At 31.6% G+C, this 12,371-nt stretch overlaps 1 long non-coding RNA gene across 3 annotated transcripts; it reads left to right on the top strand.

Moving 5' to 3' along the window:
- The first annotated feature begins 76 nt into the window (after positions 1–76).
- Positions 77–4,893, top strand: LOC136063674 (uncharacterized). Of its 3 annotated transcripts, none has more exons than XR_010625293.1 (5): positions 77–477; positions 1,332–1,450; positions 2,069–2,131; positions 2,420–2,532; positions 4,524–4,893. It is a non-coding gene; the product is annotated as an uncharacterized LOC136063674 (long non-coding RNA). The 3 variants fall into 3 exon arrangements; XR_010625292.1 differs by having other exon boundaries at positions 4,651–4,893; XR_010625294.1 differs by having other exon boundaries at positions 1,332–1,444; positions 4,651–4,893.
- Positions 4,894–12,371: the final 7,478 nt, after the last annotated feature.

Below are 12,371 nucleotides of genomic sequence, written 5' to 3' on the forward strand. Positions count from 1 at the left end.
TTTTTTTTTTTTTTTTTTTTTTTTTTTTTGAAACTAACGTTTTGGCCTTTTAATATTCCTTTCCTCAAAAATATAAATACTTTTTCTTTCTTTTTTTTGAATAACCGGTGAGAACTATTTCTTTCTTTACTTTTCTTTTTCTTTCTTAATTCTTCTTTATATTTGTCTTCTCTCTTCCTCTCTCTATAACTGCACAAAATTGAAACAATTTCTCCGTCTTCCTCATTTGAGTCTGACACAGTATGATACAACCCTATAATAACAAGTGCACAAATTTGCACAACCCTTCCTTCTTCTTTATCTCTCGCCTTTCTATGAATCTAACAACAATAAAGAAGCGGGCTTAATCTAAACTGGGGTTGTTGCCATCGCCGCCGTCGAAGGCCAAAGTGGCCTCCACGATCGCTTCCTAGCCCGTCCATTAGTCCAACCAAGCCGACTGAGCCGTCCTTCAGAAAACCCGATCGCTGCTTTGTGGTGTGCTTCTTTTCCTCTTTCTCTTTCCTCTTAATTGATTTTTTGTTTTTTGCAGAGTTTCCAAGTCTTCTTCTTCCTTTGTTGTCAAAGTTATGGCAAAGAAGAATCATTAAAATTCTTGTATTGAATTTTTTTATGCAATTTTTGTTGGATTTTTATTTTCCTGGGGTTTTTTAATTTGGTTTTGATTTTGGGTTGTTTTGGTTTGATGTATGGTGTTTTTTGTTGTATTTATCTTATATTGGTTTTCCCTTTCTATTATTTATTATATGGGCATTGTAAACGTAAGTTAGTTTTGTACATTAAGAAACAGTAAACAAGTTCAATGGGTAATATAATCTTTCAGTCTTTAATATGCTAGACTGCGGAATGTTATGTTGGGGCTGCTGCTATTTTTCATTTTGTGGCGATTTTATTTTTGTTTTGAAGGTTTGGGTTGGTTAGTATGGTTGTTCAAGATTGCTGAACATGTGTATAACTGTTATTTGTCGGATTTTTCGTCTTTTAATTAAAGTTGCCTGGTTGGCTGGTTTCTCAAAAAAAAAAAATAAATAAATAAAATAAAGATTGCTGAACATGTGTGTCTCATTTTAATTTTTTTTTTTAATACCATACCAGGAAAAAAACCAACGGTCTGTTTAAACCAGTAAAATTTAAGACTACTACACCATATTTTTAGTGGGGTGATTGATTGTATTAAGGTTTGTTTATTACTCTATTTGATAAACCAAATTTCTTTCGATAGTTGGAGTTAAATTCAGTTTCAATTGTTAATTTGTAATATACACATCTATATCACTGTTTGATGTTGTTTTCATCATTTAATGGATTGTCTACAATGTGTTTTATTATAGTTGTCGATAATACTCACATTGCTCTATTTCAAAAGAAAATCTATTGAAGCAACCAAGATTTAGACCATTGGACTCTACAGGTCTTGAAGGATGGGCTTTCAAGTTAGTTGAAGGTGAAGGTGATTCTCCATATTTTTTTGTTCTGTTTCACTCCATTTTTTCCTCCCCATTGTTCAGTTTATTTTCTGAAAAAATAGTATAGAAGCAATGTGTGTTATTTGTTGATATATAATTTCAAATCTTAATCCCTTAAATCTGAGTCAATTCTTCCCATTTGTTTTTCTTCTGTTCCAATTCTTCACATGATAAAGTTGGGGCAGCCAAACATTTGTAGAGAAAAATCTTGGTAGATTCTAAGTTTCTTTTGGAGAATTCGATGTTAGAGTTATATGAATACCATGCGAGCGACACGATATCTTTGAAGAAGGAAAAAAAAAACCGACTCTTTTCTGGCTCTATTTCTTTTGCTCCCATTCACTTTGAAATTTCTGATTCCGCCAAACATGTCGAGCATTCTACCTCCAAGGTCGCCCCAACTACCTCTCCAACCGTTGTCCTCTCATTATTCTTGACTCATTATATATGATAATTTTAGTATTTTCTGATATGAATTCTGTTTTACAGGTTTTCTGTCAAATACATGTTACAAGTACACTTTGTCACAAAGCTATTCAATTACTTGATTATTATTAGGTTTAATTGTAAAGAAATTAAAATTGGGTTTTTTTGGATTTTAGGGAGGCATTACTCATCAAGATTCTGCAGGCCATAAGGGTACAATTGGACCCTGTGATGTGCAGGTAAAGACATATTTTGAGTATGTTGGAAAAATTTGTTGTGTTTTAAGGTCTTTTATGAGAAACTCAGATGGATTTTTTTTTTTATGGGTTTTGTTTGATTCTTTTTTTGGTTTGATCTGTATTGAGTTTCCCCTTTTTACAGTCTAATTAAATATTTGGATTTGTTTTGGTTTCACTATTAATTAAATATTTGGATTTGTTTTAGTTTCACTATTAATGTTCTGGTATATCACATAAAGTTTAATTTTGTTGTTTTTTCTTTGTTTTGACATGTGTTAATTGATATAGAGAAAAAGAAGAAGAAAAAAAGAAGAGATTGTTGGCCAATAAATGATGAAGAGCAGGGCAAAGGGAAGATAGTATAAATTGGATCATTGCAAAGCCAGTACTTACTCTAATTGGTAATTCGGTGCCTTCTTTGTTTACTGCATAATTTATATTTTTTTTAGAATTTGTTATTCTTATTCCATTGATATTGTGAGCTATAGATGGTTCTCTTAAAAAAAAAACCACTATAAGCATGAGAATTACAAATTTCATATTGATTTATGCATTAGTTAGAGATAACAAGTGCTCAGGTATAATATGTCCATCATTTGTGAACAAATCCTTGGAAGTTAAGAGTTTAGTACCACCAACATCTACATTCTTTAAATGCTTTAGATATTTAAGCATGCACAAGTTAAAGACAAATTAGCTATGTAGTAGGGGAATTGTACATATTATTAATTACTCTAAAAGTCACTTTTTACCCAGAACAACAAAGCTTTGAGTTGAATAGCTGACTGAATTCAAATACAATAATCATGAGTAAGCTATTATGTCCTTCACAAATCTGTTAAGAAAATTATTGGACTAGCCTTGGCCCTAATGTAACACAAAATGATACAGTAAATGCTGTTAAACCAGCCAATTATAACCAAATGAAACAGGTAACATCATAGCATTATGTCTTTTAAGTTGAAATTATTTTGTATTTTGAAGTTGCTTCTATGTTAAACTACTTCCAAAATGTCCCGATTCTCTATATTTATGCATTTAGACTGTATGCTGGAAGAATTGTGGTTGGATCTGTATCTAATTAAGATAAATTGGTTCTTTTCTTTTGTCTTTTCTTTGAATTTCTGTGATTTTTTTTTCTTTCATCTTCCCCTTTTAAAATGAGCAACTGAAGTTATTACCTTTTTTATTTCAAAATGGTAGCAACAATCACCTTCAACTTGCTTCATTTATAGTTAGGACATTTTGGGCCTACAAATGAATATGAGTTGGATGCCTCCTCTGCTTGATCACTTTAGAAGTGTAAGATGTTTAATTGTCTCTATCCAACTTCACTGCTGACTCTTTTGTTTTTTGTTTTTGCTTTTTATTTTTATAGTAGTTATCTTCAAATTTGACACTTGGTATCTTTTCTTTTCATTCATGATTCCTTAATGTGATATCTTATAATTAGAACTGTTTTTGGCTTTAACACAGGAGAAAGTTTTAAGAATCAAATAACAGAAAAATTGCCAAATCATTTTTCTCAAACTTTGTATATTATGTTTAAAATACTTCAATTTCATATTAAACTGAGAAGATTTTTTAATGTTCTTGCTGCCTATGTCTTAGTTTATGTATTATGTCTTTATATTAACTAAATGATATGCATTTCTATTTGTCTCTATTTAACCATTAGTTTGATAGGCTTTTTTAACCATTACATTGTTTTTTTTAAAAAGTCGTTATCTCTAACATGCAATTTCTTGGGGTTTGTAACATCCTTTGAAAGTCTCTCTGTCTAGAACAACATTGAACTCATTTGACTAAGGCAAATAAAATTCGAGCTGACAAAGGATTTTTCTTTTCATGTTCCCCTCATTAGACGCATCTATGAGGCCTATTTTTACATAAATGTGAAACATATATAACATATATAATTAGTAGTACATTTAGCATTTTCTTTATTTTCGTACGCTTTTGTGCTTTGATTGGAAAGTTGTGCTAATGAAGTTCCTTATCAGTTTTTATTGTATTTGGTCTATGTTTGTTTTTTAATATATTTTGCTAATAAAGTTTTAATTTTTTTTTCACATCGTTTGTAGTCATATTTGATTTTCTTAAGTTGTGAAAAGTGTTTGAATTAAAAGTTTCTAGCATGTATTGGATAGAATTCATGATAAATGTAATGTTTAATGAAAGTCACTTAGAGGTTCTTGCATTGATGTTCAATAGTATCAAAACATATTGGATCATCATCCCTACACCATCCATTTTTCTTGCTTTTCAATTCATTATGATTATTATTATTATTATTTGTGTGTTGAAATAAATGGTATCTTTCATAATTGCTTTATCTCCCAAGTATAAACAGTTCATGGATTTATGTAAAGTATTCTTCCCATTGTTTCAGACGGGTGGTAAAGGGAGGGAAGTGCATGCTAATTGCAAGCCTCCATAAACAGGAGAAAATATATATTGATTCCTTTTATTTCCTTCTAAATGAATGATTTTTAGGTATGAATTCTCTTATTTTTCAGATAATATTTTCAAGTGGAGATTAGGAGTTGTACACTGGAGATTTGTTTTGCCTGTGTATAAAGACCTTGGGAATTCGAAATATTCCTGTGAAAGCTATTTTGGTAGTTGTTGTATCTTTATTTATTTATTTATGCTTGAATAGTAGTTTTTAAAGTTTGCGAGAGAGGAAGTGTTTAGAACTTATTTGTATGAATTTAGTTATAAAATTATCTCTAAAAATAGTTAAGGCCCCGTTTGGTTTAGACCTGACTCAATTCTCAGTTCTCAATTTTCAATTCTCATATCTTAAACCCAAAACTCATAACTCAATTCTCAAACTCAGTTTCACTCAAAAATTGCAAAACATATGTTTAGGTTGAGTTCTCAGTTACATATCTCTACCACTTTTCCCTAAACTCGTGGACTCCACCACTGACACTACACAGAACAGTCATATGGGTACCCGCGTGTAACATTTTCTCTCTTCATTTTACTGCTCTTCCTCCCATCACAAAACCCAACAACTAATTTCACGCCTCTGTACGCCAAAAAACCCATTTCACATAACCTAGCAAGAGACTGGTTCCCTCCCACTTTCGGCACCGTTTCTCCTTGATTTTTTTCTCTACTCATAGCACATATTTTCCCTCTACCCTATTCCAAATTTCAATTTTTTTTTTCTCTTACCCACAGATCGAAAACCACATATACAATGGCAAACTTAGAACCCACCACTGTCAACACCACCAATGGCCACACAAACCCACCTCGATCACAAGCCAAGCTTCAAATCACAACTACAAACACAGAAAACCCAAACACACCAACACAAAATCTTCAGATCGGTGATCCAAAATTGCCAGATCCAAAATTGCCAAATCCAAACTCAGAAATCCTTGGATCGAAGACCAAAATCAAGAAAATGAGAAGTGGGTTTCTATTTCTGGGTATACATTTATGCGTGGATGAACATGGTGAATGGGTCTAAAGAAGAAAAGAAAGAAAGACAAAACCAGGAAGAAGAAGAGGAAAAAAAAAAAAAAACCCCGTTGGTGGTGGAGTGGGTCTGATGAAGAAGAAGAAGAAAAAAATGTTGGTGGTGGTGGAGTGGGTATGAAGAAGAAAGATAGAAGTAGAGAAAAAGCAAAAAAAAAAAAAAAAAGAAAGAAGGAAGCCGGTGGAACTTAGTAGAAGAAGAAAGAAAGAATGAAGAAGAAGAAGATGAAAAAGTGGTTGGTGCTGGAGTGGGTATGAAGAAGAAAGAAAGAAATAGAGAAAAGAAAAAAAAAAGAATAAGAAAAGAGGAAGCCGGTGGAGTTGACAGCACAAAGCTGTGGGCTCCACAGAGTCTGAAATTTTACAATCTTGCCACTGAGTTATGTAACTCAGAAACTAAAAACACCAATTTGGTGTTTTCAGTTTTCTGCACTGTAGCTCAACTCAAACTGAGTTTGAGTGATGAAAACAAAGAGAGAAAATCAAGTCAAACACAAAGTTTTCAGTGGGTCCCATGCAATTCTCAGTTTGAGTGATGAGAACTGAGTCATATGACTCAAAAGAAGGCTAATCCAAACAAGGCCAAATCATTAAATTATTATCCCTAAAGTTTGTTATGAGTTTCTTCCCTATATTGTGCTCATGTAGAATATGAATAACATCTACTATTCTAGATTACAAAGTATATGGAATATATTTTATAAATAAGCCAAAAGATGAATAAACAAAAATATCAAATGGAATATTTGCCTAAGTATTCATTTATTATATATTTTTTATTCATCTAGATATTTTGCAATAATTGATATACAATTGTTTAGTTTCCTTTAATGTTTGATTACACTTCAAATAAAATTATACTTACATATTATGTTTTGAGCCATAGTAAGTAGAGGTGAAGTCTTATTCGTTTCAAGTGATTATTTCTCTAAGCAAAGTAAATATATATGTTTTTTAAAAACTATCTTGTGCATCGCACGGGTTAACGACTAGTATATATAATAGACAAAGCTGAGAGAAAGTGAAGGCCTACAATTCAGGACGTGTTGACAAATCAGAAAAGTGACGTCACTTTAAAAAGCGACACATTGTATCGTTTAGCAACGCTATAGTACCGTTTAAAAGCCTCTGGTTATAAAAGGAAAATTAACCGGTTACAATACTCCCAAAAAAACACTTGCGATACTGAGAACGGAGGAGGAGAGAGAGATCGAGAGATTAAAAACTGAAACCCAAAACATGAGACATAGATCAAGATGAAGAAGAGTCGTACAGTCTCTTTCAATATCCCTAAACTCTCTCTCTTCTCCGAACCCAAATCTTTTTCTTCAAGAATATTCAATCCCTTCAATCTAGGCTCCAGGTTTGTTCTTTAATTCAATCTTTTTCCATTTCAAGATTCACGTATTTGTTTCTTGCTCTCTATATTATTGAATTCCTCAAATTTTTAAATTTTTTGAAAAATCAGATTTGAATCGATCTTTGTGTGTGTATAGCACGGAAAGGAGAGAGAGATCGTGAAAAAAGAGAGACAGAGAAGAGAGACAGAGATAGAGAGAAGGTGCCACCATATCTTCTGCCATCACCATAAGGGCGCCAACCAGATCTTTTGCCACCGCTGTAAGCCTCCACGGTAAAGTTCTGTTTTAAATTTAAAAAATTAGGGTTTTGGTTTTTATTTGGAGAATCAATTGGGTGTTAATTATGATTTAGATTGGTCATTTTGGGTCAGAGTTGGTTTTGATTAATAGATTGGTATTTGGGTCAGAAATAGAGAGAGGGCGATGAAACAGAGAAAGGCGATGAGTACACGAAGAAAGAAGCAGAGAAAGAGAGAGGCGACTGAAATCAAAAAGCTTCAAAAAACAATTTTGCAGCCCAAAACCTTGGCAGAACGGTAAAAGAGAAAGCACGGAGTGGGGACTGGGTAGGGAAAAATCTGCCACCATCAGAGAGAAGGCCGTGTACCCATAACTGGTAAAGTTAATGTATTTGTTTTTTTTTTTTTTCCTTTTCTTTGTTTAAATCTGGGAATTGAATATAATTTAGGTTTGAATTTCTTGGTTGGATTGGTTTAGATTTAGATTTTTTAATAATTTACTCAGGAATTTGGATGAGAATAGGTTTTGCTTTGCCTATTTGGGTTGCATTCGTTTTGGTAACTGCCTACATTATATTGTATCCCAGCATTAACACCATTTGGCAGTCTTTGTGTATATATATTAAAAAAAAATGGTTAAAGTCAAAAAAAAAAAAAAAAAAAAAAAAAAAAAAGGGAAGGAGAAACCTAGAGATGTAGAGAAAGGGAAGGAGAAAAAAAAACGCTTACGATACAGTGGAGACAGAGTTCATACCGTCAGTCATCACCATCCCTTGCCAGACTTAGACCATCAGATTGCCGAACCGACATCAACAAAGGTAAATTTTTTCCTCAATTTGTAGGTTTGGGTATAAAACATTACTTTTAATTAAGTTTTTTTGTTGGGTAGGTTTAGATTTGATTCGTTTTGTTTTGGTTTTTGGATTCTCTATCAAAATGTTTGTTTTCTCAAATTTAGATATTTGCTTTTGTTTTGTTTTTGTTAGTTTTTTTAGATTACAGAAATCACTAAAAATATTGATTTTGGTTTGGGTACTTCTGTTTCTAATCTTAAGGAAATTGTTGGGATTAAATAAGAATAGGATTGAATGTTGCATTGATATTTATTTTAGGTCTTTTTACCGTATGAAAACTTGATTCCATTATGAAATTAAAAAAAAAAAAACTAGATTCAATTTCGCCTCTATCCTCCCCTCTCCTTTTAGGCAAAATCAAAAGCAAATGGAAAGCGGGATGGTTATCTCAATCTATGCCAATCTGACTCTCCTCTTTCAGGTTCTTACATTTTCCACCGTTTCTTATATTACTAATGATTTCCACTTCTTACTTTACTCTTTCAGATTTCAGGAGGCATATACACGGGCCAATCTGTGGTAAATAAAATCTATTTTTGATTTTTCTTCAAATTTTGAGTTTAACTAAATGCTAATTGATTTTTTATTTTGGGCAGAGAGTTGTTCCTACGGATATTAACGGAAGGAAAAAAGTGTTCCCCTGGAGTACAATTGATAGTCGATGAGTGCATTCAAAAACTCAACCGCTATTGCACTGTTGATGATGTTCAACTACGGTCCAATCCTAGAAATGCAAGTTATATACATATATGTTCACTTTTATCTAATCTTGGCCTTCTTTAAGTTTTAATCTTTGAAATGAATTTTTGTTTCATATTAATAATCAAATTCTACATTGATTTGTTCATTTATGTGTTGGTATTTTTATGTTATATGCAAAGCAAAAACTGATAATTCGATGTAATTATGGACATACCAAGTGCACATAAATTGTGTGTTCTTACTAAAACAACAACATCAACCAAGCATTAATCCCAAAATTTTGGGGTTGATATGGACATGGATCACACAGTGATATGTCGATTCTTAAAAAAAAAATTAAGCAATGATACGTTGGGGATATAGGGATTAAATCAATTAATATATTTAGGTGTATTTTATTTTTATTTAAATTATAGGGATTTTGGAGTGTTCATGCTTCTGAGGCTATAGATCTTTAGAGGGTGGCCATGTATTCTTTTCTGCCATTCTAAATTGTTTTCTTAATTATTTTTTTTAACATTACTCTTATTAGAAACCAAAAAGAAAGAGAGTTGGAGCTTATTCATATGAACATTTTAATGATTTTTATATATAATGATTGATGCTTTATTTTTCCAAACAATCACAAAAGCCTGAAACCCTTACAGTTATGGCCACCAAAGGAAAGGCCAAAGGAAAGGAGAGGAAAATATTATATAATAAAAGTTAAATCTTAGAAGTTGTGGTTGCATCAAGTGATTATACTTTATTAAAAATTGTGGTAAATTAAATAATCCAGCCCCTTGTTGTAACTTGGGAGGTTTCAAATTAAACTCTAAAATTTTTAAAGTTTTAATTAAAACCTTAAATTCTGAAATCATGTGAATTCATGCCTTCAATGAGTCACTATTAACTAAAAGTGACAAAAATTCACATAAATTGTGACTAAATCTATTTGAATGCAAAAATTCATTTCATGTGAAATTATAAACCCTCTTATACTCCATTTGAAATTTTTTTTTATATAATAGTCAATCATTTAATTATTATCATCAACATATTCAAAATGAAATCAGTATTACATAAACTCATGTCCAAATCATCTATATCATATAAGTTATGTCCAAATCATCCTAAACTTTAAAAAGTTTGTTTTTTATTCCTAAACTAATGAAAAGTTCAATTTTTATTTCTAAACTATTAAATATGTTTTACTTTATGTTCTTAAATTTTATCAAAAGTTTGTTTTTATTCTTAAACTATTGAAAAAAAAAATCATTTATATTTTTGTCTCTAAACTATTGAAAAAACTCTTTATAAAATTTAAAAATGTAAAAAGAACTTTTTAAAATTTAAAAATGAAAAACCAACTTTTGGTAACGTTTAGAAACTAAAATAGTATTTTACTCAAATAAATATTACAACCAAACCCACCACAACTAAAAACAATGATCTTATGAAAATGTTGTAAAATTTTATTGTATTCATAGAATTTCTTTTATGGAGAATCCTTTACAACTAATCCTCATCTCCCCCACAACACCCCACCAAAAATAAATAAATAAATTACGAGTAGTTTAGTTTCAAATTTCTAACGATGAAGTAAGGATGTGTGCTTATAATAAATGCTTGTGTTATCTTAGAGATTTAGATTTGCAACTAAGCCTTATCCACACACATCTCTTTGATTTCTTATTTAGCATTTTTTTTTTCCCCACATAGGCAAAGGACAAAAACAAACTTGGGAATTCATTATTCCCATTCCACGCCTCCAAAAAAGTATCATAGTGTTAATATATGGTTAACTTATTAGAAAATATCAAGTGATATAAAACAACTGATCAATGCAATAGTCCTACCTCTTTGTATCATCTTCTATATAATTGTAATCTTGATCACTTCCACATTGTCGTCCTCTACCTAATCATCATCTTCATGACCATCCTCCACTTGAGTGGTCAGTCAATATTCCCAAGAGTCCATATCGATGGCTGAGTGGGTACTGCCATATTAGGCTGATTATATAGAATATCAATCAAGCTTGGAAGAGCATTGTTGGAGCTTTCAAAATCTCAATTCCCAAATCCTAGAACTTAAAAAATTTTGCTGCCTGCCACTTTCTCCTTTGCTGACATACTTAAGAAGCATTGTCATTTGGTTTTTAGTGAATAAAAAGAATACCTTTCCGGAATTTCTTACTTTTAGTTTTTGCCCATTCAGTGTGTTATTCTTACCCATGTTAGAATCTCCACCGGCCACCACCAACATTTGTGCCATCTTTTCCAAGTTGAACTAATCATATTTTCATAGTCACTTAGATAATGCCCACTTTCTAAGTTGACCGAATATCATGTAGTTGTAAAGTCACACATGAACTTTCACCCTAAAATAAAATAAAATAAATCACATATATGAACAAACTGTCACAGTAGGTTAGATCATATAAGCGTGAAAGCTTGAGATATTATGTGGTTTATTCATGTTTGTGCCTGTCAAAAAGAGGCAGAAAGTATAGGACAAATCTTTAATCAATCAATACATATTCTGGCCCCTTCTATGAGTGCTTCTGTTCTATCTCTTTCAAATATCTGGCTTGTAGCTACCTTGTTGCACCTAGAAGAGCCCACCAGAAAGCCTATAGAAAAACTTTGCACCTGACTATAACCACTAGTCACAACGTGCCATTCGAAGCAATCATACAAGGAACCCAATCTTTTTCATGGTTTATTTTACTAGTAGTTGATGATGTATAAGTTCATTCACATTATTCCATGTCATTTTTATTGTATATCATCACAGGATGCAATTAGACGTAGTGTTTAGAAGAGTGTTATTGTTGATGAGTAAAAAACTAGATAACAACACTAAAATTTAATATATATAATTTACTGTATACCAGTCTTTATGCTTGTAAGATTTCAAGATGATCAAAGATCAATAATTATGTTATCAATCAATTATTTAAATTCAAGTTTTAGTTTAAAATAATGCATAGATGATCAGTTTATGGATTTGATAACAAATAATATCTAATTGACATGCATGTTAAGAACATATAAGACATGTAATCTAACGATGAAATTTTCAAAATATGAATTCAAGAACAGGTTATTGGATGGTATAATATTGTTTAGAATATATATATATATATATATATAAGTGTGTGTGTGGTTTAACACACCTAACCCACTTAGAAATCAATTCATACTGCAGAGTAATGTGGAGTCAAGCAGGTTGGGCAGATTGTGCTAGTTGTTACGCAGCCATAGATAGAAGCATCAGCATCATAGAGGTGCAAATCAGCTAGGCCTGGGTTTGATTAGGTAACTCACACTTTCGTATAGAAATTTAAGGCAATATAGTACAGCACTATCATCTAACCTAGAGATATTTATGAATTTTGCAAGTAATTTTAAGGTGTTTCCCTGATGACACTTTTTCGATAGTTTAAGTACAGAGTACAAAACGAAGGTGGAAATAATATTAATCCAATCAGAAGATTTATCACAGATAGTAACAGTGGTTATAGGGGATAAAAGGGGTAGTGGTTAAGCTGGCTATCCAAAAGATTAAAAAAAATTATAAAAATAAACATGGCGGTTAGGATCTA

This window comes from Quercus suber, unplaced genomic scaffold (assembly GCF_002906115.3).
Source record: "Quercus suber isolate HL8 unplaced genomic scaffold, Cork oak 2.0 scaffold_554, whole genome shotgun sequence".
Classification (NCBI taxonomy): Eukaryota; Viridiplantae; Streptophyta; class Magnoliopsida; order Fagales; family Fagaceae; genus Quercus; species Quercus suber.